Raw genomic sequence first — 26,878 nt, 5'->3', positions numbered from 1 at the left:
TTCGTGGAAAGGGGATTGGCCGTGCCTAACTCCGACTTCTTCAGATGTATTCTCGAGTACTACAATCTTCAGCTCGTCCACTTGAATCCCAATGGAGTACTGCACATGGCTGTATTTGTACATCTGTGCGAAGTTTTCCTGGGAGTACCTCCAAGCCTCGAGCTTTATAGGAAATTGTTCCGTTGCAAGCCTCAGCCGAGTGCTCAGCAGACGAAGGTCTTTGAAGGCGCCGGGTTCCAACTCAGGAACTCGAGTGCATACATTGAGTACAATCTGACCGACTCCCATGGGGATTGGAAGAAAAGGTGGTTCTACATTGGGAACCATGATCCTCGCCTGCCTGTGGTGACTGGTCACACGCCCAAGCATGCGGAAAATTGGATAAGCGAGCCTGAGGATACCTTGGAGCTGGATCTTCAGATGCAACAGATCACCGAGTTGAAAGCACTCGGTCTGACTGGGATCAACGTGGCAGCCAGCTTTCTAAAAAGAAGGGTCCAGCCACTTAAAAAACGCGCTCACCCAGGAAGTGAGTACAAAGGTCTGAAAGATCCATCGCGTATGTCTGAGGAGGACATATCCGACGATGACGTGGAGGCACTGCTGGCAAAATTTTTCAAGAACTATCAGGGAGTACCAGTAATCCCTACGGCTCTTTGCTAGTATGAATCCTGGTACGAGCCAGATGTGGTAAGTATTTCCTTTCTGACTTGTTTGCTTTTGACTTGTGATTTTTGTTGCTGACACCGTTTTGTTGTTTAGAAGTCCCGAGTACTTGACGGCTATGTGGCACAGTCGGAAGAAGAGTCAGAAGCCGCCGTCGAGGAATCAGAGGATGAACCTTCTCCTCCTGTCAAGAGGCGCAGAGTAGTCCGCAAGATGGCTGCAGCTAAGTCTGTTGCAACCACTAAGAAGTCTCAGGGTACCAAGGTATGTACTCGATAACTTGTATGTTACTGATGAACTTGAGATGCTTTATTGATGTGGTGAATCATGTCTTGGTTCATGAAGGCTGTAGATGAGACTGTCTCCGAAGAGATAGCCGCGTCCGACCCTGAAGTCGGTGGGGCGGCCGTTGACACCTTGCTGGAGAAAGTGCCATCGACAACTGTGGCAGCCCCCGAGTTAACCGTGCCAACTCCATCAGCTGCCATGCCGCCCACTGCTGATCAGGTGGTTCTGGGGCTGCCTGCTGGAGTGGCAAAGGAGGTGTCACCAGTACTTGCTATTGGCACTTTGCTGTCAAACGTGATCACCAGCGGTAAGCGCTGTCCTTGTCAATTGTAGTCATTTGAGTAGTACTGTAGTCTTGACTTCAGTTCTGTAGGTCTTGGTGAGAAAACGGCGCCGGCGGCCGTTCCTACGGCTCTGAGTACTCGGCAGCCTATTGCCGAGAAGAAACGTGTGCGACTGCCGCCATGTTCAACCCGGTGTGCTCCCTTGGCCTTTTGAACGATGTTGCATTGTCTGTAAATCATGTAGTAACACTTTGGCGGTGCAGGGATGTAGAGGAAACTATCCCTGTAGAAACAGGGGTAGTACCGGACCCTTTGGCGACAACATCTGTTCCTTTTGAGGACATGATTGTTGAAGAAGTTCCCGAGGTTGACCCGGGTCGTCTTGGAGCTACGATGTCGATGCTTCAAGATGTGATTCGCTCATTAGAGGAACCTGCTGCTGCATCAGGCTTGGGAAGTGCCGACCTGTCCTCATCTTCTGGCGGAGTGCTGGCTGTAGTTGAGAAATCCAAGCAAGCGACTGCTCTAGGTAAATGCCTGTATTTTGTTATTGTAGTTGTGGTTGGTAGCTGATATGGTGAATGTTGTAGGTGCTGCTCTGGGTACAGTTCCTCTTGTGGAGAGTACCCAAAGGCCAGTACTTAGCCCGCCTTCTGACTCGGAGCTCCAGAGGGCCATGGATGTGTTCCGGGGCGTCCAGGTAGATATTGCTGATGTTACTGCAGGACCCGAGTAGTCGTGAGGTGTGAAACTTACCACAATGTACTCAGGTCTTTTCAGGAAAGAAACCACCAGCTGGAGCAGGAGTGCGCCCGACTGAGAGAAGCGCTTCGGGTTCATGAAGTTGGGGCGAAATCCTTTGCCGTGGAACGCGCGGATCACGCTGTTCTGCAGGAGAAACTGGAGAGCCGCTATAAATCCTTGAACAAGAAGTATCAAGGTAAGCATTGCGACTACTTTGGGTGTGTCCAACTGTAGTTGGCTGTGGCCTATGTTCTTTTGCTTTGTAGAGCTCAAGAAACAGGAGGCGTCTGCAAGGAACCAAGTCATTGATTGGAGGAACGCTCACGACCGAGTGGCAAATGAAGCCGAACATCTTCGGGCCACGCTCGCTGAAGCAGAAGCTGCATGCGAGCACCAGCGGGACCGAAAGATGCAGAACGGCGTGATGCTTGCCATGGCCATGGTGGCGTGCAGAGATCATGCCCAGACCTTGGGATGACTTCGTGGCGAACTCCAAGAACTGTCTGGAGCGGCCGAGGATTTGGTGAACGCCATCGCCCCCGTGGAAGGCGCAGGGCCGCAATCGCTAGTGGAGCGACTAAGAGCTACCCCGAGTAAAGTAGCAGGACTTTGCATGACTGTTTGCAAACAGGTGCTTGCAGTTGTGAAGTCCTACTACCCGAGGGTAGACTTGGCGGCGGCTGGTGATGGCGTGGCTCGCAACTGCACAGAGGAGGCCTATGCGCAGTACCTTGAGGAGGCGGAGCCCATTGCAGCCAAGATGTCGGAGTTCGTCTCTTTAGAAGAACTTTGAGCTTTTTGTGTGTATTCTTGTTCTTGTACCAAGTATGTTGATACTTCTGAATATCAAGATTTTTGGATTTTGGGGTGCGTTGTCGTTCGAAAAATGTTGTTGAATCTTCGAAGTGTTGCAACTCTGCTGTGCTCGACCCTTTGAGGGAGTAGCTCCGCCTCACCTGACCCCGAAGCCTGGGGTCGGATGCGCCCGACCCTTCACGGGTGGAACTCCGCCTCGTCCGACCCCTCGCGGGTGGAACTCTGCCTCGCCCGACCTCAGGTCCCAGGATCGGAGTAGTCGGAGCCCCCATCGTGTAGGCTAAACTTGGCTTGTAGTAGACCCAAGTATCGAGTAGTCGTAATGTTGTTTAAGTACTCGTCTTCTGAGGGACACGGGTGTACTGTACTCAACTATCCTTTGTTGTCGTACGGGTGTACTGAGCTCTTTTGTCCGTTGCGGAGGCACGGGTGTACTATGCTTCTTTGTCTATTGCAGCATGAGTGCAGTCACATGGGCAGAGTCAGGAGTTGTCAGACCTATTGATCACGGGTGCACAGTAACTCTTGGGCCGGTGGTAGTTGGAGCCTTCGGCTATAAACAGGGCCATCTGGTGGGCGAGCCAACTCAAGCTCCTGAGTAGCAATGGATTGCCTACGGTTGCTTCTGTTTGAGTGTAGAGAGCCAGCAAAGAGCGCACCGGTGCTAGAAGATTCCTCGTAGATTAAGGCCACCTTGCCTCCACAGGCTCTTGCGCTCGTAGGGATAGCCGCGATGCTAGAAGAATCCTCGTAGGAGGGTTCGTCGCCTGCCTCATCTCGTAGCTACTGATCCAGCAGAGTACGCGCTGGAACTCGCAGCGAGTGATGGGTGATGAGTACTGAGGTCTTCATCCCGCTTTGAAAGATGGTAGAGGTGCGGCCATAGAGCAGATAGGCTTCGCAAGGCTAGCAAAAAGAGCAGCCTTGGTTCCCTCTAGGCGCGTCTTCCAGGTTTTGACGTTGCCACTGTCCTGGTGATGGCGGTAATGGAGTACCTGGACGTGCCTTGGGTAGGACACTAGGGCGTTGCAGCGTTTTGCGCACCTTCCTTGCGTGTAGGTCCCTCCTGCGGTCGGCAGACCTGAGTGGCCTTGTGATATAGTAAAAGCCTGAGACTTAAATGCAGCCCGCCAGTAGGCAGTTGCTTGTAGTCTTTGTTCAGCTGAGTCCTTGTATGTAATTTTGATGTACTGTTGTTTCAATAAAGTAGAGTTGTATTGATAGTGCGCTGAAGCGAACACCCCTTGAAGCCGATAGCCGAGTAGTCATCCCGAGTAGTTGCCTGGAAGTGAGTACTCGAGTGCTGCTACGGGTAATAGCGACAAAGGTGTTCTATATTCCAAGAGTTTGGAACCTGTTCTCCTGAGAGCTCTTGGAGTCTGTAAGATCCGGGTCCTGTAACCTTTGATACGATGTAAGGACCTTCCCAGGGTGAATTGAGTTTATGCAATCCTGACATGTCTTGAATACGCTTAAGGACCATGTCGCCTGAGTTGAAAGATCTTTCCTTGACGTTGCGATCGTGATAACGCCTTAAACCGTCAAGGTATCTAGCAGATTGCACCAGTGCTGCTCATCTTGCTTCTTCCAAACTGTCGATATCCGTTCGCCGTGTTTCTATGGCAAGCTCTTCGTCATATTGTTCGACGGATGGTGATTGCCACATGATGTCGGCGGGTAGTATGGCTTCTGAGCCATATACCAGGAAGTAAGGTGATAGCCCCGTAGTCTTGCATGGTTGGGTACGTAGGCCCCACAAGGCATTGGGTAACTCTTTGAGCCATCGACCGCCTTTGGTGTTGCCGACATCATGTAGTCATTTCTTCAGAGCATCGACTATCATGCCATTGGCACGCTCGACTTGACCATTGGCTCGTGGATGAGCAACCGAGACATAGCGGACGTCGATGCCGCTGTTCTCGCAATATTCCCAGAAGTCATGATTGTTGAAGTTTGACCCGAGATCGGTGATAATCCTGTTAGGAAAACCATAGCGATGTACGATTTCATCCAAGAAGTCGAGAACTCGGTCTGCCTTTGGGAAAGTGACTGGTTTGACCTCGATCCACTTGGTGAATTTGTCAATTGCCACGAGTACTCTGTTGAATCCTCCTGGCGTAGTTGGTAACGGGCCAATCATGTCGAGCCCCCAGCAGGCAAATGGTCATGTTGGAGGTATTGTGACCAGCTTGTAAGTTGGCACATGTTGTTGTTTTTTGAAGAATTGACAACCTTTGCACTTTTGGACTAGTTGCTTGGCATCGGCCAGAGCCATCGGCCAGTAGAACCCTGCTCTAAAAGCCTTGCCGACTATTGTCCTTGAAGATGCGTGGTTGCCGCAGATTCCTTTGTGTATTTCCTCTAGGATTTCTTGGCCATCTTCTCTGGTGACACACTTCATGAGTACTCCAGATGATGCACCTTTCCTGTAGAGCTTGTCTCCGACTAGAACGTAATTCTTTACTCATCGGGAGATTTGCTCAGCTTTATTCTTGTTGGATGGTAGCTGGTGATCTTTGATGTAGTCGATGAAGGGTGTCCTCCAATCGACTTCTATCATCATGATCTCTTGAGAACCGTCAGTAGTCGGGACTGCTGGCGGTGTGACCTGTTCAGGTATGGATGGCTTGCGTAGTTCGTGTACGAAAATTCCTGCTAGAACTTCTGCACGAGTTGAGCCCATTTGGGATAAGACGTCGGCAGCAACGTTGTTGTCGCGGATGATGTGATGGAACTCCAAGCCAGAGAATTTGTTTTCCAGTTTACGGACTTCTCTGCAGTAAGCGTCCATATTGTCCTTGTTGCGGTCCCACTTGTCGTTAACCTGATTTATGATGACTAGGGAGTCGCTGTACACCAGTAACCGTTTGATACCGAGGGAGATCGCTAGACGAAGGCCGTGTAGCAGTGCTTCGTACTCGGCTTCGTTATTGGATGCTTCCCAGAATATCTGCAGCACGTACTTGAGTTGGTCTCCCTTGGGGGCGATGAGTAAGACGCTTGCGCCGGCCCCAATGCTCTGGTCGCTCGACTAGAGTTGGAACCTGATTTTCGGTCCACTCGGCTATGAAGTCGACCAAAGCCTGAGACTTGATGGCTGTCCTTGGCTTGAAGCTCAAAGTAAGAGCTCCGAGTTTGACTGCCCATTTGGAGATTCTACTCGTGGCATCTCTGTTATGGAGAATTTTGCCAAGCAGGAATTCGGAGATGACCGTGATGTTATGCTCTTGGAAGTAATGGCGCAGCTTCCGCGAGGTGAGCAGGATAGCATATAGGAGTTTTTGTATCGGTGAATACCGAGTTTTGGAGTCCGAGAGTACTTCGCTAACGAAGTAGACAGGTCGTTGAACCTTGTGGGCGTGGCCCGGTTCAGACCGTTCGACTACCATTGCCGTGCTGACGACATGAGTGGTAGCGGAGATGTATAGGAGCAAGTCCTCGTTTGGCGAGGGAGCGGTGAGTACAGGAGGCTTTGATAGAAAGTCTTTGAGTTGTGTCAATGCCTTATCTGCCTCTTCCGTCCACTTGAACTTGTCTTGGCATTTGAGAAGCTTGAAGAAGGGTAGTCCCTGTTCTCCAAGTCTCGAGATGAATCGGTTGAGAGCGGCCATGCAGCCTGTGAGTTTCTGTACATCCTTTATGCTGGCTGGAGCCTTCATGTTTGTGATGGCAGATATCTTCTCCCGGTTAGCCTCAATGCCGCGATGGCTAATGATGAACTCGAGGAGTTTGCCGGAAGGTACTTCGAAGACGCACTTAGTAGGATTGAGTTTCCATCGGAAAGCGCGTAGACTGGAGAAGGTTTCCTCCAGGTTGGCAATGGGTTCCTCCCGGTGTCTTGTTTTGACGACGACGTCGTCAACATAAGCTTCGACACTGCGATGAAGTTGTTTGTCAAAGCACATCTGTATGGCCCTTTGATAAGTTGCTCCTGCGTTCTTGAGTTCGAAGGACATTGTTTTGTAGCAGAAAGCTCCAAAGGGCATGATGAACGCTGTTTTGGCTTGATCTTCCTCTTTGAGGCTTATCTAATGATAGCCGGAGTAGCAATCAAGGAAGCAGAGTAAGGCGCACCCAGCAGTGGAGTCGACCACTTGGTCGATCCTGGGTAACCCGAAAGGGTCTTTCGGGCAATGTTTGTTGAGGTCGGTGTAGTCGACACACATTCTCCATTCGTTGTTTTTCTTGCGAACAAGTACAGGATTGGCGAGCTAGTCAGGATGGAAGACTTCCTTGATAAATCCTACCGCGAGTAGCCTTGCTAACTCTTTTTTGATGGCGTCGCGTCTGTCTTGAGCGAAACGGCGTAGTCGTTGCCGTTGTTGAGTAGCTTTGGGATCAACATTAAGGGAATGCTCGATCAGTTCCTTGGGCACACCTGGCATGTCGGCCGGCTTCCAAGCGAAGATATCGTGGTTAGCCCGAAGGAAACTGACGAGCGTGAGTTCCTATTTAGGATCCAGCCATGTTCCGATCAGGGCTGTCTTGGAAGAATCTCGGGTCTGGAGGTCGATCGATTTGAAGTCTTGCTCGCTGGCGGGTTTCACCTTTGTGGAGCCCGGCTTGTTTTCCGGGATCTCGAGTTCAGTTGGATGGAGTTTCTTTGAAGCTGTGAAGACTTGCTGCATGGGACTAGGAGATTGAGTAGTCGCAGCGATCTCCACGGCTTCGGTGTCGCACTCGTAGGATCTCCAGAGATCTCCTCGTAGCGTGAGCTCGCCTTTGGGACCTGGCATCTTGAGTACCAGGTAGACATAGTGTGGTATGTCCATAAACTTGGCTAGTGCCGGCCGTCCGAGTATGGCGTGATAAGAAGTCTCGAAGTCGGCGACCTCGAATCTGATGTACTCGGTGCGGTAATGTTCTTTAGTTCCGAAGGTGACTGGGAGGACAACTTGCCCCAATGGTATGGCCGCGTTTCCAGGCACAATGCCGTAGAAAGAAGAATCCGTTGGAGTAAGCATGTCTATGACGTCGAGGCACATTTTCCTTAATGTTTTGGCGAAGATAACGTTGAGACCGCTCCCACCATCGATAAGTACTTTGGTTAACTTTGAGCCTGCCACGACTAGATCCAAGACTAGTGGGCAATGGCCGGGTTCTGAAAATTTTGTCCATTGATCCTTTCTGCTGAAAGAAATTGGAACTTCCGACCACTTTAGCGGTGTGGGGTCCGTCGGCTCGATGGCCATGATCTCCCTGAGTACAAGTTTGTTGGCTCGCTTGGATGCTGTGCCAGGGATGCCGCCAAAAATGACGTTGACGGTTTTTGAGGCTGGTTGGAAATCGCCGTCTTCATCTTCATCGTTGCGGGCTTTGTTTTTGCCCTTGTCTCTATTTTTAGCGTACTCTTCGGGAGTTGGTGGGGCTGGTAGATCTTGCATAACTCGGCGCATGCTATAACAGTCCAATGCGGAGTGCTTGCTGGTCGGGTGCCATGGGCACTGCTTTTTGAGTAGCTCCGTGAAGGTTGGTCCGTCGTCGTTTTTGCGCTGTCCCTTTTTCCCAGAGCTGGTCATGGCAGCAACAGTGTTGTCGGGCTTCCTTTTGCGATTGGGATTACCCGGATAGGAATTTCGAGCATCGTTGTGATGAGTTTTGTCTCTGTCATTGTTGTGGGTGTTGTCGCATCCGCGGTTACAGTGGGAACTGAACCGTTCACGTTCTTTGTCTTCTTCATTGGCCCATTGTTGCACCATGAGCTTGAGTGCTTTGACATCGGCTGTCCATCGGCGACCGAAGTCTTGGTATGTTTGTCGATCGTAGAGTCCATTTTAGAAACACTCGATGACGTCTGCTTCGGAGATGTCTACTATGGTAGCCTTCTTTTCGAAGAACTGCCGTAGATAGTCGCGCAGGGTTTCGCCCTCTCTCTGCTTAATTTGTTGTAAGTCAATCTTGTTGCCTGGTCTAGCCATGGAGCCGGCAAAGTTGTTGGTAAAAGCCTTTGTCAAGTCTGCCCAGGAGTTGATGGACTTGGGTTTAAGTGACTCGAGCCAGGTCAGTGGTGCGGGTTCCATGCATATAGGAAAATGAATGACTTTGGTATCGTTGTTACCTCCGGCTGCTTGGACGGCTAGCGAGTAACAGCGTAGCCATTGAATTGGATCTTGCTTGCCATCGTACTTGGTAATGCCGGTCGGTTTGAACTTTTCGGGTAATTTTGTTTTCATTACCCGGTTTGTGAAAGCCGGAAAGTGGTTGTAGCTGTCGACTTCCCGTTCACATCGATTGTTAAGGATTTCTTGTAGATCGCTGATGTTGGACATCTCGCGGTTTTTCCGAGTAGGGCGAACACTTTTAACCGAGTTGGTGCAGCTGGCTTCACCTACATCCTTCTGTTGTGTAGGAGTTTTATGCTTGCTTGGGCCTTGGCTGTGTTGCCGAGGCTGGTTGACTGCTTCATCATTTCGTGGGGCGGCATTTTTATCTGTAGCCCCCCTGCTTCCATCTGTAATGCGAGGAACGGACGGGATTGGAGATTCTTTGTCAAGCAGCTTGTAAGCTTGCTCTGCGAGTTGTGCAATTAGTCCATTGCCACGCTGCACGAGTTGAGCTGTGGCTGCGTTATCATTGTCTTGAGGCATCAATGTTGTCAAAATGTTGATGGAAGCGATAGCCGCAAGTGGAGTGTTGTGCTCCTGAGCCTGAACTACGTTGAAAGCCCGTTCAAGATTTGTAATAGGGATATTTGTAGCCATTGACTGTCGACGCTCAGCTCGGGTAGTATTGCGCGCCCTTCGTTGCTTGCACTGTTCAGGAGTTTCATTGTCGGCTGTAGACTCATCATCAGAGATGTTGTTGACTTGTGCTAGTCGCCCGGGGGTTCTATTCTGGCTAGTTCCTGGGTTGTTAACTGGAGTAATAACAAGTATCTCCCTGTCCGGGTAGTAGCTTCCGGAACTTGATGTAGCAATCTCTGTGTAGCTTCCTTCATGGTTGGATGTAAGTGGAACGCCTTCTTGATATGGCAAGTTGTCTATATGGGCGATGAGGCGCGAGTCGTAGTCACGGTTGAAGAAAGATGGTCGCAGTCCCGGCCAGTGGACGAATCTGCCTTGCGGTGTCGAAGTTATTACCAACCCTTGGGCTGGACCGGATAATGGTATTTCTGGTGAGTAGGATAAGTTGGAGTCAACGTCCTCGTCATGCTCGAGTTCAACTCAGGTTCGAGCAAGAAAATCTTGATAAACTTTTGTCGTGTTGCGAAGTCCGTGCTGGAACCGCTTTGAAGTTGAAACTGATTTGGATGCTTACTAGGGTCAACGAATCCGAAGCGACTCCGACCCTGAGTCCAGGGGTCGGCCGAGCCCGACCCTGTGAGGGAGTAGCTCCGCCTCGCCCGACCCTGAGTGGAGCACCGCCTCGCCCGACCCCAAGTCCTAGGGTCGGGAGAGCCTGACCCTGTGGGAGGGTAGCTCCGCCTCACCTGACCCCCAGGCCTGGGGTCGGGAGTGCCTAACCCCTGAGCGAGACTCCGCCTCGCCCGACCTCGAGTCCTGGGGTCGGGAGTGCCTGACCCCGGAGCAAGACGCTAGGGTAGTCCGAGGCGAAGTCGAATCCGACGCGTAGCCAAACTCGACCTTGTTGACTTTGAAATCTTGATTTTTCCTGGTTACTTCTTTTGGTTTCTTCTCCTGAGAGTCGACGATCTGGCGTCGGAACGATCCCGAGCCTTCAGCGACGCAGAGCTAGGATCCGAAAACGAAGGTGGCGCCGGCTTCGATGAAGAAGACGGGCCTGATGATGACTTTCGCCATTGAGTTCACGCTGAGAAACTCGACGAGTCCCCCTACCTAGCGCGCCAGCTGTCGGTGTTTTAGACCAGCAACCCGCCTAGGGGTACCCTAGGTGGTCTTTTATGCGGTAAGGGTCGTCGAGAATCAAGGAATCAATGGTGACGCAAGGAACACGATTTAGACATGTTCGGGCCGCTAGATCGCGTAATACCCTACGTCCTGTGTGTTGGTTTGTATTGATGTATGTTCTGGTCCTGAGGGATCTGTTTTGAGGGGGGTCCCTGCCCGGCCTTATATACCTGGGAGGGCAGGGTTACAAGTCTGAGTCCTAGTCTAGTACTATTACAGAGTTCTACTCGGTATCGTCCCGAGTAGTTTTCCATAAACATACAAGACTAGTCCGAGTAGGATACGCCCATCCTTGTTCTGATCACGTCCGAGTACGTCCCATAGTGGGCCGTCCAAGGCCTACTCGTGGGTCCGGGGAGTAGTCCCGACACACCCTTTACCCCCGGTTGGAGTTACCAACCGGGATAAATGTTTTACTCCTGGTTGGTAATTCCAACCGGGACAAAAGGTTGAAGCTTTTGTCCTAGTTGGCATTACCAAGTACCCTTTCTTCCTACAAGTACCCTTTCTTCCTCCTCCACTCCTCCAGCCCGAGCCACTCCACTCCACAAAGACAGAGAAGGTCATCCTCTCCATGGCGCCGAAGCAAGCCTAGGGGAGGTGCTGCTGAAATTTTTTTCCTCATTTTCATGGGGATTTCACCCATCCAAAGTGTTGTGAAGGTTAGCTACTTCATGCTCCGTTCATTTATTGTTGTTAAGCTTTGTTATACTTTAGAGAAGGAGAAAAATTAGTTTGTTTGTTGTTAAGCATGTAGAGGATTTGTATTTATACATGTTTTTGAGCTACAATGTGATGGATAGTTTGAATGTGAGGGACAATGGACAGTAAATGTGAAGTAGAATTGAGATTATTTCAATTTTATGTATTAGGGAAAAATTAGAGTAAATGTGTTTTTAATACTTATAAATTAGGCATATAAATTGTAGGTGTAATTTGTACTTTAGTACTTTTCAGATAGAGGTATGCAATTAGCCATTTTTAGAATAAGTACATTATATGGGAAATATTGAATTTTTTAATAGTTTAGTTATTTGTAAATTAAATATGAGCTAATAATTTGTGTATTTCTATCTAAAATTGTAGCAATGTGATGGATAGTTTTATTGTGATCTATTTTATTGATGTCTTGCGTAATACGATGCAGATGGATAGGCAATGGATGTATAACGCGGGCAGGCGGAGCAAGGTGTTTATTGCTAGCATGAATAATTTTCTTGAAGTGGCTAAAGTGAACAAGCTAGAGAACGAGTTCATATCTTGTCCATGCGCCCAATGTACTAACCAGAAGTGCTATCAAAGGCTTCCTGGGAACTATTCACAGCCACTTGTTTAGATACAGTTTCACGCCTAACTATTTGGTTTGGACCCGTCACGACGAAAGAGGGGTTGTAATGGAAGACGGTGAAGAGGAGGAGGAGGATGACAACATTCTGAACTGTGCTATAGGCCAATCTTTTGCAGAAGATGGCCATACTGATGACCTCGGTCAGGTGCTTAGGGATGCACATAGAGATTGCGAAACTCAGAAGGAAGCATCAAAGTTGCAGCGCATGATAGATGATCACAGGAAATTACTATAACCAGATTGCCAGGGAGGCCATAAAAAGTTGGGTACCACACTAAAATTTATGCAATGGAAGGCCAAAAATGGTGTGTCCGATAAGGCATTTCAGGGGATGTTGGAAATTGTTAAGAAGATTCTTCCCAAGAATAATGAATTGCCATCCACAACATATGAAGCTAAACAGATTGTTTGCCCTCTGGGATTGGAGGTTTAGAAGATACACGCATGCCCTAATGATTGTATCCTCTATCGCGGTGCTGAATATGAGGATCTGGATGCGTGTCCCGTGTACGAAGTGCTGTGGTATAAGATTAGGCAAGATGATCCTGGTGATGTCAAGGGGCAACCTCCCAGGAAGAGAGTTCCCGCAAAAGTGATGTGGTATTTCCCTATAATACCACGCTTGAACCGCTTGTTCAGGAACAAGGCGAATGCTAAGTTGATGCGATGGCACAAAGAAGAACATAAGGAAGATAAGATGCTGAGACACTCCGTTGATGGGGCTCAGTGGAGATCAATTGATAGAGCATTCCTAGAGTTTAAAGGTGATCCAAGGAACATAAGTTTCGGTTTAAGTACTGATGGATTCAATCCATTCGGTGAGTTGAGTAGTGGTCATAGTACTTGGCTTGTGACCTTATGTATGTTTAACCATCCTTCTTGGATGTGAATGAAACGGAAGTTCATTATGATGCCGGTGCTTATCCAAGGCCCAAAGCAACCTGGCAACAACATTGATGTGTACCTAAGACCGTTGGTAGATGAAATTTTACAGCTCTAGAATGAAGAAGGTGTATGTGACAATGAGGATAAACAAGAGATGTTTAACCTGCGAGCACTGTTGTTCGTAACCATCAATTATTAGCCTGCACTAAGTAACCTTTTGGGATAGACAAACAAGGGATATCGAGACTGCACCCATTGCTTAGACGACACAGATAGCATGTATTTGAAGCACTGTATGAAGGTAGTATATATGGGTCATCATCAATTTCTCCATGCTCACCACCAGCAGCGAGAAAGTGGGATGCATTTCAAAGGGGCACCAGAAACTCATAAAAAATCTTTACATCGGAATGGAAAATGTGTCTTTGAGATGATAAAGGATGTAAGGGTAGTATTTGGAAAAGGTTTTGGTAGCCAACCTGTTCCGAACGACGATGACGGATGTGCAGCCATGTGGAAGAAGAAGTCAATATTTTGGGAGCTACCTTATTGGGAAACCCTAGATATCCGCAACGCAATAGACGTGATGCACCTGACGAAAAACCGTTGTGTCAACGTGCTAGGCTTCATGGGTGTTTATGGGCCCTCAAAAGATACACTGGAAGCACAATGGGACCTTAAAGAAATGGGGCAACGGGATGACCTACATCCGGAAAAAAGAGATAATGGATAGCACTACTTACGCCCTTCTAGTTACACTCTCAGCAAAGGAAGAGAAAGGTAGCATGTTTGAATGCTTGAATAGTCTGAAGGTCCCGTATGGGTATTCCTCAAATATAAAGAGAATAATAAATACGAAAGAAAAGAAGTTCACAAATCTCAAGACCCATGATTGCCACATGTTGATGACCCAGTTGCTTCCGGTTGTACTGAGGGGTGTTCTACCAGAGAATGTTCGATTTCCGCTCGTAAAGCTATGCGCGTTTTCAATGCGATTTCGCAGAAGGCAATCGATCCATCGAAGCTAACAAAGCTATAGAACGATGTGGTGCAATGTCTTGTCAGCTTTGAGTTGGTATTTCCACCATCTTTCTTCAATATTATGACTCACCTTCTGGTTCACCTAGTAAAAGCGATTAATATTCTTGGACTAGTATGCCTGCACAATATGTGACCTTCCGAGAGGTTCATGTCAGTCTAAAAAACTATGTTCTTAATCGTGCCCGTCCAGAATGAAGCATCGCCAAGGGATATGGAACAGAGGAGATGATAGGGTTTTGTGTTGATTTTATTGACTCAATTGACCCGATTGGGGTTCCAACTTCACACCATCAGGGGAGGCTGCGGGGAATGGGCACCCTTGGAAGGAAAGTATGTTTGAGCAATGATGCTGATTTGTTCAACAAGGCACACTACACTGTTGTACAGCAGTCAACCTTTGTAGCTCCGTATATCGATCAGCACAAGCAGATGTTAGTTTCCGAAAACCCGGCGAGATCCGATGCCTAGCTTACAAGAAGCCACGTGGAAACTTTTCCCTCCTGGTTGCGCAAACAACTCATGGGTAAATCTAAGATTCAACCACAGCTTGCTTGGTTAGCCAGGGGACCTTCTAGCACAATCATGAAATTCCAAGGCTACGAGATAAATGGTTATACATTTTACACGAGAGCCAAGATAAAAAAAGCACGAACCAGAATAGTGGCGTTCGCATAGATGCCATAGGCAGAAATAGTAGCATGGACTCTTATTATGGTTTCATAGAGGTATGGGAAATCGAATATGGACCGCTGTGCATCCCTCTATTTTGTTGTCAATGGGTGAAACTAAATGGTGTAACCAAAGATCAGTATGGAATGACAATAGTGGACCTTAGCAAGACTCGATACAGTGATGAACCATTCATACTCGCCAATGAGGTGCATCAAGTTTTCTATGTGAAGGACATGTCTAGCAAACCTAAGAGAAATCTAGAAGATCCATGGGAGCCAAAGCGCCACATAGTCCTTCCAAGTAAAAGAAAAATTGTGGGAGTCGAGGACAAAACAGATCAATTAGATGATTATGATCAGTTTGCAGGCATGCCTCCATTCGCTGTTGAAGTTGACCCTAGCATCCTGCTATCCAAAGAAGAGGCTCCATACTTGCACCGTGATCATGACCACAGAACATTCTTGATGAAGAAGTTTTTTAATGTTACATTGTAATGCGTTAAATTTGCTTCACATTTATGATTAATTTCATGTACTACTTGATACAATTTCATGTGTGCTTAAATTAGTTGTTTTCGCACGTATAAATTATTTAATTAATAATTTCTTGATGATAGTGATGCAGTAAAATAATTATTTAAGAAGGTAATATAACTAGTGTAGAATTAATGGGTCATTCAAACTTATTTTAAATATAATTGCTAATTAAATATATTTTTGCATGTTCGAAATATGTAAAATTTTAATTTTTGCTACATGAAATCCAGTGAAAACATAAAAAAATTTATTTCCAAAAAAGAAGAGGGAGATGAGAAATGGGAGAGGGATATTTTATCCCGGTTGGTAAGGCCTTTTATCTCGGTTCATAATTACAATCGGGACAGAAGGGTAAATTTCAGTTCTGGCCTGGACGTGACCTTTTATCCCGGTTCTACTGACGCACTGAGATAAAGGGTTGCCCTTTAATCCCGGGTGCATCAAAATCTGGATTAAAGGTAAGGCCTTTTATCTCGGTTTCTTACAAACCGAGATAAAAGGGCAGGCCGTTTATCTCGGTTTGTAAGAAGAACCGAGATTAAAAGCCCATTTCTCTTGGTTCTTCTTACAAATCGAGATAAATGGTAGGGGGGATAAAAGTAACTGGCGTTTCTACTCCCTCCGCACCCGGTAACTTAGCAAAATTTTTACTCCTCTCTAGCCTCCGCATCATCTCTGTCGCTGGCACCACGAGCGTCACACTGCCGCCTCCGTCGCCGTCGCCGCCGGTGGTCTTCATCCCCGTCGCCGCCTCCTCTCTGTCCATGCCGTCATCCTCCGTCTCCATCCGCGCTGCCATTTGTCGTCGTCCGCGACCTATCACCTCCATCCGGCGCCCCATCCAGCCTCCTCCGTCCGGCGCCCCGTCCTCCCTCCTCCGTTGGCGCACCCCGTCCTTCATCCTCTGTCCGGCGTCCCGTCCTCCCCTCCTCCGTCCGGCTCCCGTCCTCCTATGTACTCCATCATCGATCCGTCATCCGGTGCCCCATCCTCCCTCCTCCGTCCGCGCGCCGTCCTCCATCCATGCCTCGAGCGCCGATCCGCCTCGCACGCATTGCCGCCGCGGCCACCCTCGCGCCTCGTCGACCCTAGCACCCGCCGCTCTAGCTAGTTAATACATTTGGCAGTGATGATGCAAGCCTTGTTTTTTACTTTTTGCTAGTTATATATTTGATCGAAAATTATGCATTAGTAAAATTTTATAGGAAATTAGAATTTGGTAGTTATAAAATTATCTAGTTATAAAATTTTGTAGAAATTCTTAGAAATTGTACTAATCAGTACAATTTTTAGAAAAATTCCAATAAATTAGTAGAAATCTCTATAAATAAATTACGCTTCAATTTTGATAGAATTCAGTAGAAATTAGTATGGTTTCACGTTGTTCTTATATAAGTTCATGTATATACATTAACTTGTAATACATTAAAGACATTTCATGTTAGTTTTCATGTAATTAAGAAGTTTTCATGTAAGTTTAATTTCATGTACGGTTTCATGTGTACGTTTCTATGATTTTATTTATATACCATAACGTACATGTAATTATGATTTCATGTGTGTTTGGAGTAGTTGAGTTGAGATGGCGGATGACGAGAATGCAAGGTTCATGCTAGAGGACATTATTGCTGGTAGAGATCATAACGTAACGTACACCAAAGAAGAGAGTAACCAGACAAACACGTACCTCAACATATCCTCCGATGGCAATGAAGAGCCCGAGCAAAACCTTGCCGCTGCAGAAGATACCGCCGAGGTATATGTCATTAATAATGTTGTACCCCATTTAGAATGTCTTCTTCTTTGTTATTATGTACTAATTAACAAATCTTGAACTGTTAGCCGTCTAGATCGATGAACCCTAAGAAGTCACGAGGTCGAAGCATGGTGATGGATGGATCGCAAAAGCTAAAGATCACAGAAGTGTTAGAAGACGGTAGGCCGGTTGCTCCCGTCAATGTGGCAAACAAGTACGTGACTCAGCTCGGGGCTATTGTAAGGGACAATGTGCCCATCAGCTTCAAGAAATGGAGAGGAAAAAGCAATGATCCAGACGCGTTGCCGCAAACAAAAAAGGATATGCTGTGGGAACAGGTCAAGCAACATTTCATATTTCTCACTAGATATATTGAAAAGGATGTGAAAGCGTGGGCGCTGAAGAAGATGGCCACACAATTTCAAACATTCAAGAAATTTCTAGTTTCAAAGTACATTAAGGAGGACAAAAATCCAGATTTCAATGAATTTCCAAAGTTGAGCGGCCACTGGGAGGCATTTATCGAGCACAAGAGGAGCCACGATGGTCAGCAAAAAGTCAACACCAACGTTGAAAATGCTAGTCGTAAGAAAGAGCACCATAAGCTAGGGCGAGGTGGTTACAAAACAGCAGTGCCCAAATTTCAGAAGATGGAACAAGACCTGCTCGAACGGGGTATCGTACCAGCAACTCATGAATGGAGCCAACAAGCTAAAAATGGGTTTTTCACTCATGGAGGCAAACTAAACCCAGAGGATGGGATGTTGATCTTAACTGAGGAAATAGGTCTCAAGGGCGAACAGCTCGCCAAGAACATTGAAGATGTTAAGGCTGGGAGGTTGGTGGTGGATCGAGAAATGGATGAGCTCACATTGGCCCTCGGGAATCCTGAGCACCCAGGACGTGTCCGCAGGTTCGGGATCATTCTGTGGAAGTACGGTTTCAAAGAAGACAGAGACTCCTACAGAAGCCGCAAGCGAAGAAAGGATCGTGCCAAGCAGAACTGGTGGCGCAACCTAGAATCTCAAGTGCAATCTATGGAACAAAGAATGCATGATGAAGTCAATCGTCGAGTGGCCCTTTCACAATCAGAAGCACAGCCCGATCCATAGGACCAACAGTTCATGTTGATTTCGTCAGGCAACGCACCTCTTGTGAGCTGCATGTACCAGTCGGCATAAGGTATACTCTTATACATAATTAATATTTATGCAATAATCTTCTCAATCCATCGATCCACCACGCCTCAGGATTGGAGTTTAATAACATCTTTATTTCTGCTATATGTACAGGTAGCGTACGCGAGTGCCTTACCAAGCTGGGCAACGTAGCCGAGCCATGGCATGGAGATTCCACGTGGCTATGCTAGTGTCTCGGTAGAGTAGCTCGTTGATCAGAAATATGAAGGCTATGGGCTCAAGCTCCCGGGAGGCGTTGCGGAAAGGACATTAGGAGATGTAGTTCAAGGAGGCATCATTCCATGGCACAAGCACTACATCATCATCTCGGGCATGGACGCAGCACCCCTCCTAGAAGAACCCGAGCCACAACCATCTCCTCAAATGGAAACACCGAATTCTCCACCACGGTCAATTCCAGGACCATCATCACTAGGACCTTCAGTACCAGGACCATCGTCGATGCATGCTCAAGCAAAGTCTCCATCTCCACATCCAGCTAGCAACGATGACAATAGCAACACTCCTCCCCGCTCACCGACGACGCTGGGAATAAGAGCAGTCCCAAGTAAGGTACCTGCAGCCCCGAGAAAAGAACCTGCTGGAGACCCGATTATGAAGTCGGAACCAGCGGCTCCAAAGCCAGCACCTAAAAAGAGGAAAACAAATAAGGAGCCTGAATTGACTCCTGAGGAACGCTGGAATGTAATGACTCGAGAGGAACGCTGGTCCGAAATCCAAGCAGAATGGAAGGATTTGTTCAGGAAAAGGGCTGAAAAAAAAGCAAGGGAGATGGAGCCACAACCAACAATTGATCCAACTAAATTATAATTTTTTCAAAAGATGTCACATTCAAACAAGGAAGCGATGAATATAGGGAAAAAAAGAAAAAGAAAGTCATCTTCAAGTGTTGTTGATTGCCGCCTTCATCATCTACCAGAAGGAGACGCTAGAAGGATAGCAGCAATGCCCAAGTCTCAACAAGATCAAGTATTGCAATTCATGGAAGAATTTGGAGTGGGACTTGATCAATGTATAGAGCTAGGTGGTCACGAGCCAGCAGCTTCATAGCCATTTCAATCGAGATGGACATTTGAGCTAGGAAAGTCTCTGGTAAGGCCGGAGTTGCTAGGGAGCCTATCACCGAAGATGTACAAATTCCATGAATGGTACATGAAGACGTCCGCCGACCAGACTTCCATGTTCGCCCTTAAGGTAAAACCGATAGATTTTTACGGCGAAGGCAAGAAATGCCTCTGGCTGAAATTCAAAGATATATACGAAGTGTACCATAAAGATGCTCTAGACATCTCTCTCATCAGCGCATGGGCTCTGTAAGTATCCGTTTATCTATATGTAAATTTTGGACCATATCATTATTTTTTATGCATGCGTCACCCTACTAACTTTGTCTTCCTTTTTATGTAGGCGGCTAATTCAGAAGTGCTGACAAGAAGGATATTTGCATGTTGACTTCATGGATCCATCCGTAGTTAACCAAACCCAACTATGAGATTTTACAGATAAAATGTTGGTGGAATGTTTCAATATGCTGGACCTTCAAGGTGGCAAGAGCTACATACTACTTCCATACAACTTCAAGTAAGTGTTCATATGTACGTATACCGTCTAGCTTAGTATCCTTTTCCTTATCTGATTAATGAATATTTACATACACTGTTACCACTGGAACCTAATAGTTATTGAGCTTGATAGAAGCTGAGTTACCGTCCTCGATTCCTTGAGGAAACCACTAGCGGAGCACCAAGAGATTCAAGACATTCTACACTTGTAATTAACAATTTTGGACCTTTATCTCAATACAAAAGTGTGTTTTATAAATTTTTTCCTAACACTATATCATTCATTATTTAAATCCGTAGGGCATGGAAACAATTCATCAAAAAACGACGCCAAGGTGCATTCCAAGAAAAACTTACATGGGACACAGACTTCCCGGTACGTATGAAGTTTGCATATTTTGTATATTCTATATGACGAATATTTTATAACTTGTTTTTTTCCCACTAAAGTGCTTAAGATAGGAACAAGGGAATAATCTATGTGGGTACTAAGTCTGTGAGAACATGCAAAGTTTTCAGTCACACAAGGTCAGGTTGACGCCGCAGGAAAAATAGGAAGTACGTAATATAAAATAATACTATTAATAGTTAATTGTTTTCTAGCTCCTTATATTTAATTGTCCCTGTAACATTATTCACTTCCAAATTACAGATGCATAATATTTGAGACAAGATCTTGGAGAAGAAAAGAATAGATACAATATGCGAAAGTCTCGTAGGATTCCTGCTGGACAAGATGATAAATCCACAAGGAGAATTTCATTACGGTAGATGAAATTAAGAAGCACCGAGCAACACCTGGATCGGAAGACCTCGACGAAGATCCTAGAGCTATATAGCTAGTTAGCTAGGAATTAATTGTACTATATATATACTAATCAAGAATTGTACATCTACTAGCTAATTGTATAAGAATTGTATATATAAGTATGTAATAGTTAAATTGATTCATTTAAATACTATATATAGTTTGATTGATTTCATTAATTATAAAAAAACTCTCAACTAACTAAAGGGGTACGTGATGCACGAAATTGTAGGCGCCATGCAGGCGCCTGCATGGCGCTGTATACATGCACTTTAGTCCCGGTTTGTAAAACTGGGACTAAAGAGGAGACATTAGTCCCGGTTTGTTTTACTAAAGGGGTCTATCCAGCGCTTGACGTGGTAGCCCTGTTAGTCGCGGTTGGTTTTACAAACCGGGACTAAAAGAGGGTCTTATATCCTGGTTTAGGGACCCGTGATAAAAGACCGCCCCCTTTTATCTCGACGGGTTAATTCCGGATGCATTTTCGGGAGATATGCACCCTACGAACCAGTACTAATACCGAGTTCTCTAGTAGTGAGACGACAACAAGTACGCAAACGTCACTATGTAGGGCAAGGAGCTGGAGGAAGAGACAACTGAGTGGTCCATTTGTGACCTGCGACTATTCAGGAAAACGACGGGTCAACAGGGGAATATTCTAACGATGACGCAATGCCCGAGCTACACCTTCTAAAGTGATTATTCAGTCGAATTAGTGCATGCAATTTTATAACTTCAGAGTATAACTATTAAGTTCCTGCAGGAATCCTGAAAACATTTGTGTTTTGAATTGGGACTTAGCATGCAAGCTTTAACTGTTTAACATCTGGTTGAGAAGGAAATAGCGTGGCCAAATTTTAGCCAATCAGGGTGCAATGAGGAACTAACATGAAGACCCATATCCTAAGGCCAGCTGCAATAAGCTCCTTGTAGATAGGAAGCATGGATCTTGGTGAATCTTCCCAGTGATCATATAAAGGGTCACTGCCGTGCCGATCATGGAACAAGACAAATAAGCATATATACATCCCATATATGAAAGCAATGTGGGAACGACTTAAAGCACCCCGTAACACCTTTTCTACAAAGTTTCATGTACGAATTAAATCCATCATTCGAAAGGCCTAGCCAACACGATACTCTTTTTTCTCTTTATTTTCTAAGATATGACCCCTTGCCAGCAAACACATCAAGTACGAACCTGCAGGCCACCCATGTGTAGTTTATGCCGGTGACGTTAGCGTGGAGGGCCCTCTGCACCTCCGGCCGGTTGTAGTAAACTGTTGAGTGGCTTTCAGTGCACGGGTCATACGATCCTCTCATCCATGGCTGAAAGTACACGCACCCGCATACGCGTAGTCAGCGTAGACGACCAGATGATCAGTGAACCGAAAGGAAAGGGGAAAAAGATGCAACATAAAGCGTGCGTTGCAAACTCCGAACTATAAACTTTTCAGGCACGGGAAGATCCTCGTCACTCACGTGTCGGCGTATGGGTAAAAGATTAGAACGTGGTTGCCTATCTCGGCATTGCCATGGTTGCGTGTTTATATAGAGGAGAAATCCCAACATAATATAATTAAGGAGGTTGTTGTTATCTGGTTCGGTTGGTGTAATTTACATCAAGATCTAGCTATCAACCCAACCTGAACACAACAACTAGAGGATCAATCCGAGTCGAATACTTGTACTCGGTTACATGTGATAACAAACAATATCTCTCACAGCCCCTCTCAATCTAAACTCCTTTTTCTTCTTGAGATTTAGATTGCTCTTGAAATCTTCTAGCATCCTGCTTGGCAATGCTTTAGTAAAGCCGTTGGCTAGTTGTTCTTTCGAAGGAATCAAACGCACCTACAGTTGTTTATTTGCAACACGCTCTTGAATAAAATGAAAATCAATTTCTATATGCTTATCTCTGCATTAAATACTGGATATGTAGACAAGTAAGTAGCACCTAGATTATCACACCATAGGCACAGTGTTTGATCAGGAACTATACCAAGTTCTGTCAACAAAGGTTCTAACCATATTATTTCAGCAGTAGCATTAGCCATTGACTTGTATTCAGCCTCCGTGCTTTATCTTAAGACAGTTGCTTGTTTTCTAGCACTACAGGAAATCAAATTAGGCCCAAAATCAACCGCAAAACCTCCTGTAGATCTTCTATCATCAACACTTCTTGCCCAATCAGCATCAGAGAAAGTACTAATCAAAGTAGAACTGGACGAACAAAAACTCAGCTCAATATCTAGAGTATTTTTGATATACCGAAGTATCCTTTTCACAACAGTCCAATGAGCAGTAGGAGGTGCATGCAAGAACTGACATACTTTGTTCACTGAAAAGGCTAGATCAGATCTAGTCAATGTAAGGTATTGCAAAGCACCTACTACACGTCTATACCTTGTGCTGTCGTCTAAGCTTAGCAGATCACCTTCATGCTTTGAGAGCTTCTCACTAGTAGATAATAGTGTAGAAGACGGTTTGCAATTAATCATACCTACTCAAGTTATAATTACTTTTGCATACTTTTCTTAAGTTAACAATAGCCGATCCTTTTCTCTCTACACTTCTATTCCTAGAAAATAACTGAGGTTCCCCAAGTTCTTTAGAGAAAAATCCTTCTTTAAATCAACAAGTAATACCACAATGGCATCACTACATGAACTTGTGACAATGATAGCATCAACATAAATTAACATATAAATCATGATGTCACACTTTTGATAAATAAACAAGGAAGTATCTAACTTAGATGCTGTAAATCCAAGTGAAATAAGTTTAGAATTTAGCTTAGCATACCAAGCTCGAGGTGCTTGCTTCAATCCATATATGGCCTTATCCAATTTACACACAAGATGTGAACCTTCCTCATGCTCAAAACTTGGGGGCTGCCTCATATATACCTCTTCTTCCAGAACACCATAAAGAAACGTATTCTATACATCTAACTGTTTAAGACACCATCCTCTTGAAATAGCAATAGATAGAACCAACCTCACAGTTGCAATTTTAACGACAAGAATGAATGTATCTTCATAATCAATTCCATATCGGTGTCGAAAACCCTTTGCAACAAGTCTTGCCTTCAATCTATCTATAGCACCATCTGATTTTCTTTTAACTTTAAATACCCATTTGCAATCAATAATATTTTTACCCTTCCTTTTCTTGAACCAAATGCCAAGTCTGATTCCTGATGAGAGCATCATATTCATCTTGCATAGATGCTTTCCATCTTGGATCACTTAACACTTCATGAAAATCTTGCGGTTCTCTAGTAGCTGAAAACATGCCATACCTGAAAACATGCCATACCTGAAAATCTTGCTTTCCATCTTGAATTGCTTTGGTTTGTTATGCCATTTTGAAGGCTGCTACGTCGGTGAGATACTGTAGTAGGCATAGGCGACGGAATAGAAGACGGTGTTGCAGGAGCCGAAGAAGCATCCACATTTGATTCAGAAACTGCAGAAGATCTGGGCACGCCGAGCCCAGGCGTATTTGTGCCGGGCACAGAATCCGCAGTGGAAGCGGGCAAAGCTGGCATGGGTGTTGGCGTGGCAACAAATTCCCCCCCACGCGTCGAAATCGGAGAGGTGGAGGCGGGCGCTGTCGGGATAGTGGTGACCGGGGCAGGGGCAGGCGGATCAAGCATGGGATCCGAGCCTGATTCACCTGGTGATTCACCTGGAGGAGTCAGCACATCAACCTGGCGACTGCCGCCTGGATTTTCTACATCGGCCAGGATCCAGCTAGTTAAAGCTATTGTATGTATATTGTCCTGCACATTGCTAATATCTGAGCAATCAGGAGCATTAGTAATACGGTTAGTAAAACTTACATCCCCTTGATTACAAATATGATTAGGCTAAAGAGGAATTTCTTTTCTAAGAACAGCTCCTCCATTTGGGTGTAGATGAGCAAAGGGAAAATAAGATTCATCGAAGACAACATCACGTGATATGTAGATCCGACCAGTGGTTGGGTCTAAACATTTGAACCCCTTATGTATAGAACTATACCCAAGAAATGTGCATCTAATGGAGTGAAAAGGAAGCTTCTGATTATTGAAAGGCCTCAAGTTCGTCCAGCAGGTGCACCCAAATATGTGAAGAGAGCTGTAGTTAGGTGTCTCATGAAGCAAGCATTCTATAGGGGTCTCAAAATTGATAACCTTGCTTAGAAGTAGATTGATTAGGTAGGTGGTGGTCAAGAAGGCTTGATCCCAAAATTTGAGAGGCATAGATGCATTTGCAAGAAGGGCAAGATCAACTTCTACAATATGGCAGTGCTTTCTTTCAACCAAGCCATTTTGCTGATGAGCATGGGACAAGAAACACGGTGTGCTATACTAATTTGTTGAAAGAATGAGTTCAAATTTTCATATTCCACTCCCCAGTCGGTTTGCATAGATACAATCTTTTTGTTGTGTTTTCATTCAACTAGATTCTGAAAGTCTTTAAATACTTGAAAGACATTAGATTTCTTTTTCAGAAGATAAATCCAAGTGTATCTGTTGTAATCGTCAATGAAGCTCACATATTAAGAATGATGACCAACAGACATAGGTGCAGGACCCCAGACATATGAATGAATAAGATCAAGAGGAGCTTTGGACGAATTTATTGAGCTAGAGTAAGGAAGCTGATGACTTTTAGCCATTTGACATGAATCACAAACTGACTCAGAATTAGCAATGCTATCACAAGGGAGATTATTATTACTAAGCACACGCTGAACAATGGGAAAAGCAGAATGACCTAAGCGATTATGCCACTTAAAAGTGGATAGTTTACTGACTCCATAGACCTTTTTGCTGACTCCGTCCTTTGACGAGATGGATTCTAAGGGATATAGACCTCCTTTGCATCTACCTTGATGAAGAATTTTCTTCATATCCTGGTCCATAATAAAAAAAAATTGGATGAAATTCAAGGAAGGTATTATTATCAAATGCTAATTTATGAACAGAAACAAGACTCTTGTGAGCACTAGGAACATGGAGGATATTGTTCAGATGCAATTTTCTACCAGGGGTATGTAATGTTGAATGACCAATATTACTAATTTTCATACCGGAAGCATTAGCTGCTTGAACTTGTACTCGACCATTGTACCTGTCATTGATCGTTAGCTTGTCAAGCTCTCCAGTAATATGATTTGTTGCACCACTATCTGCGTACCAATTGGTATCATAACCATAGTCAGTAGCTGCAGCTCTACCCGTCTTGGTATTCTCTTGATCATCATCTTCGTATCTATACCAACACTTTGATGCTTCATGACCAACTTTCTTGCATATTTGGCTGACAGTTTTCTTGGGCTGGTTTCCACGACCACTATTGTTGCGTCCACGATTATGCCTCCATTACCATGTCCTCGAAAGCCTCCATGGTAAGCTGAATTCATTGAGGACGTGTACTGACCCCCTTCATTGTAGGCCTCAAGGCACAGCTCATAAGACTTCAAATGAGAGTATAGCTCGGAGAGAGAGGAAGGATCAGCACGATCAAGCATCGATGAAACAAAGGGATTGTATTCATAATCAAGACCATTAAGTATATGAGATGCCATCTCACCATCATCAATGATTGTTCCTACCATGGCAAGCTCATCCTTGATGGCTACCATCTTTGTGAAGTAGGTTGATGAAGTCATGCTACCCTTCTTGAGAGTAGATAGCCGCATGCATAGTTTCATCGTGCTCTTGAGTGAGCTGCAAACATTGTCTACAACGCACTCCATGCTCCTGCCGAAGTTGTCTCCACCACCACTTGCGCAAGCACTTCTTTGGTGATGGAGTTGAGCAGGTAGCTCAGCAATTGCTGATCTTTGGCCACTCATAGATCATATTAAGGGTTGGCAACTATTTCTTTCTTGTCATCGGCCTTCACCAACTCCATGGTCTTGGCCGGTTCCTTGATAGATCCATCTAGGATCCCCATAAGCTGTGCACCACACATAGTAGGAAGAAATTGGGCCTTCCACAAGATGTAGTTCTCCCGTGTAAGCTTTTTAGCTACAGAGTTCCAAGATGTGCTGAGGATGGAGTAGAGGATGATGGTGCCATGGATGTATTTGGTGGTGTAGATGTATTGTGGAAGAAGTGCTCTGATTAACATGTAAAAGATTAGAACGTGGTTGCCTATCTCGGCATTGCCATGGTTGCGTGTTTATATAGGGAGAAATCCCAACATAATACAATTGAGGAGGTTGTTGTTATCTGGTTCAGTTGGTGTAATTTAGATCAAGAAGTAATCTATCTCTAATCTAGCTATCAACCGAACCTGAACACAACAACCAGAGGATCAATCCGAGTCCAATACTTGTACTCGGTTACATGTGATTACAAACAATATCTCTAACAGCATGGACCTCCAGCTCTTGCTCTCTAATGAT

General features: G+C 45.6%; 2 pseudogenes; both read right to left on the bottom strand.

Annotated features, from left to right (window-relative positions):
- Positions 1-26,878, bottom strand: part of LOC117849208 (serine carboxypeptidase II-1-like) — a 33,798-nt pseudogene that overhangs the window by 5,129 nt on the left and 1,791 nt on the right.
- On the bottom strand, positions 25,987-26,071 carry LOC117851139 (small nucleolar RNA Z247; annotated as a pseudogene).

Source organism: Setaria viridis, chromosome 3 (assembly GCF_005286985.2).
Source record: "Setaria viridis chromosome 3, Setaria_viridis_v4.0, whole genome shotgun sequence".
NCBI classification, from domain to species: domain Eukaryota; kingdom Viridiplantae; phylum Streptophyta; class Magnoliopsida; order Poales; family Poaceae; genus Setaria; species Setaria viridis.
Note: the sequence above shows the minus strand (reverse complement) of the source record. Positions and strands in the feature narration are given on the sequence as shown.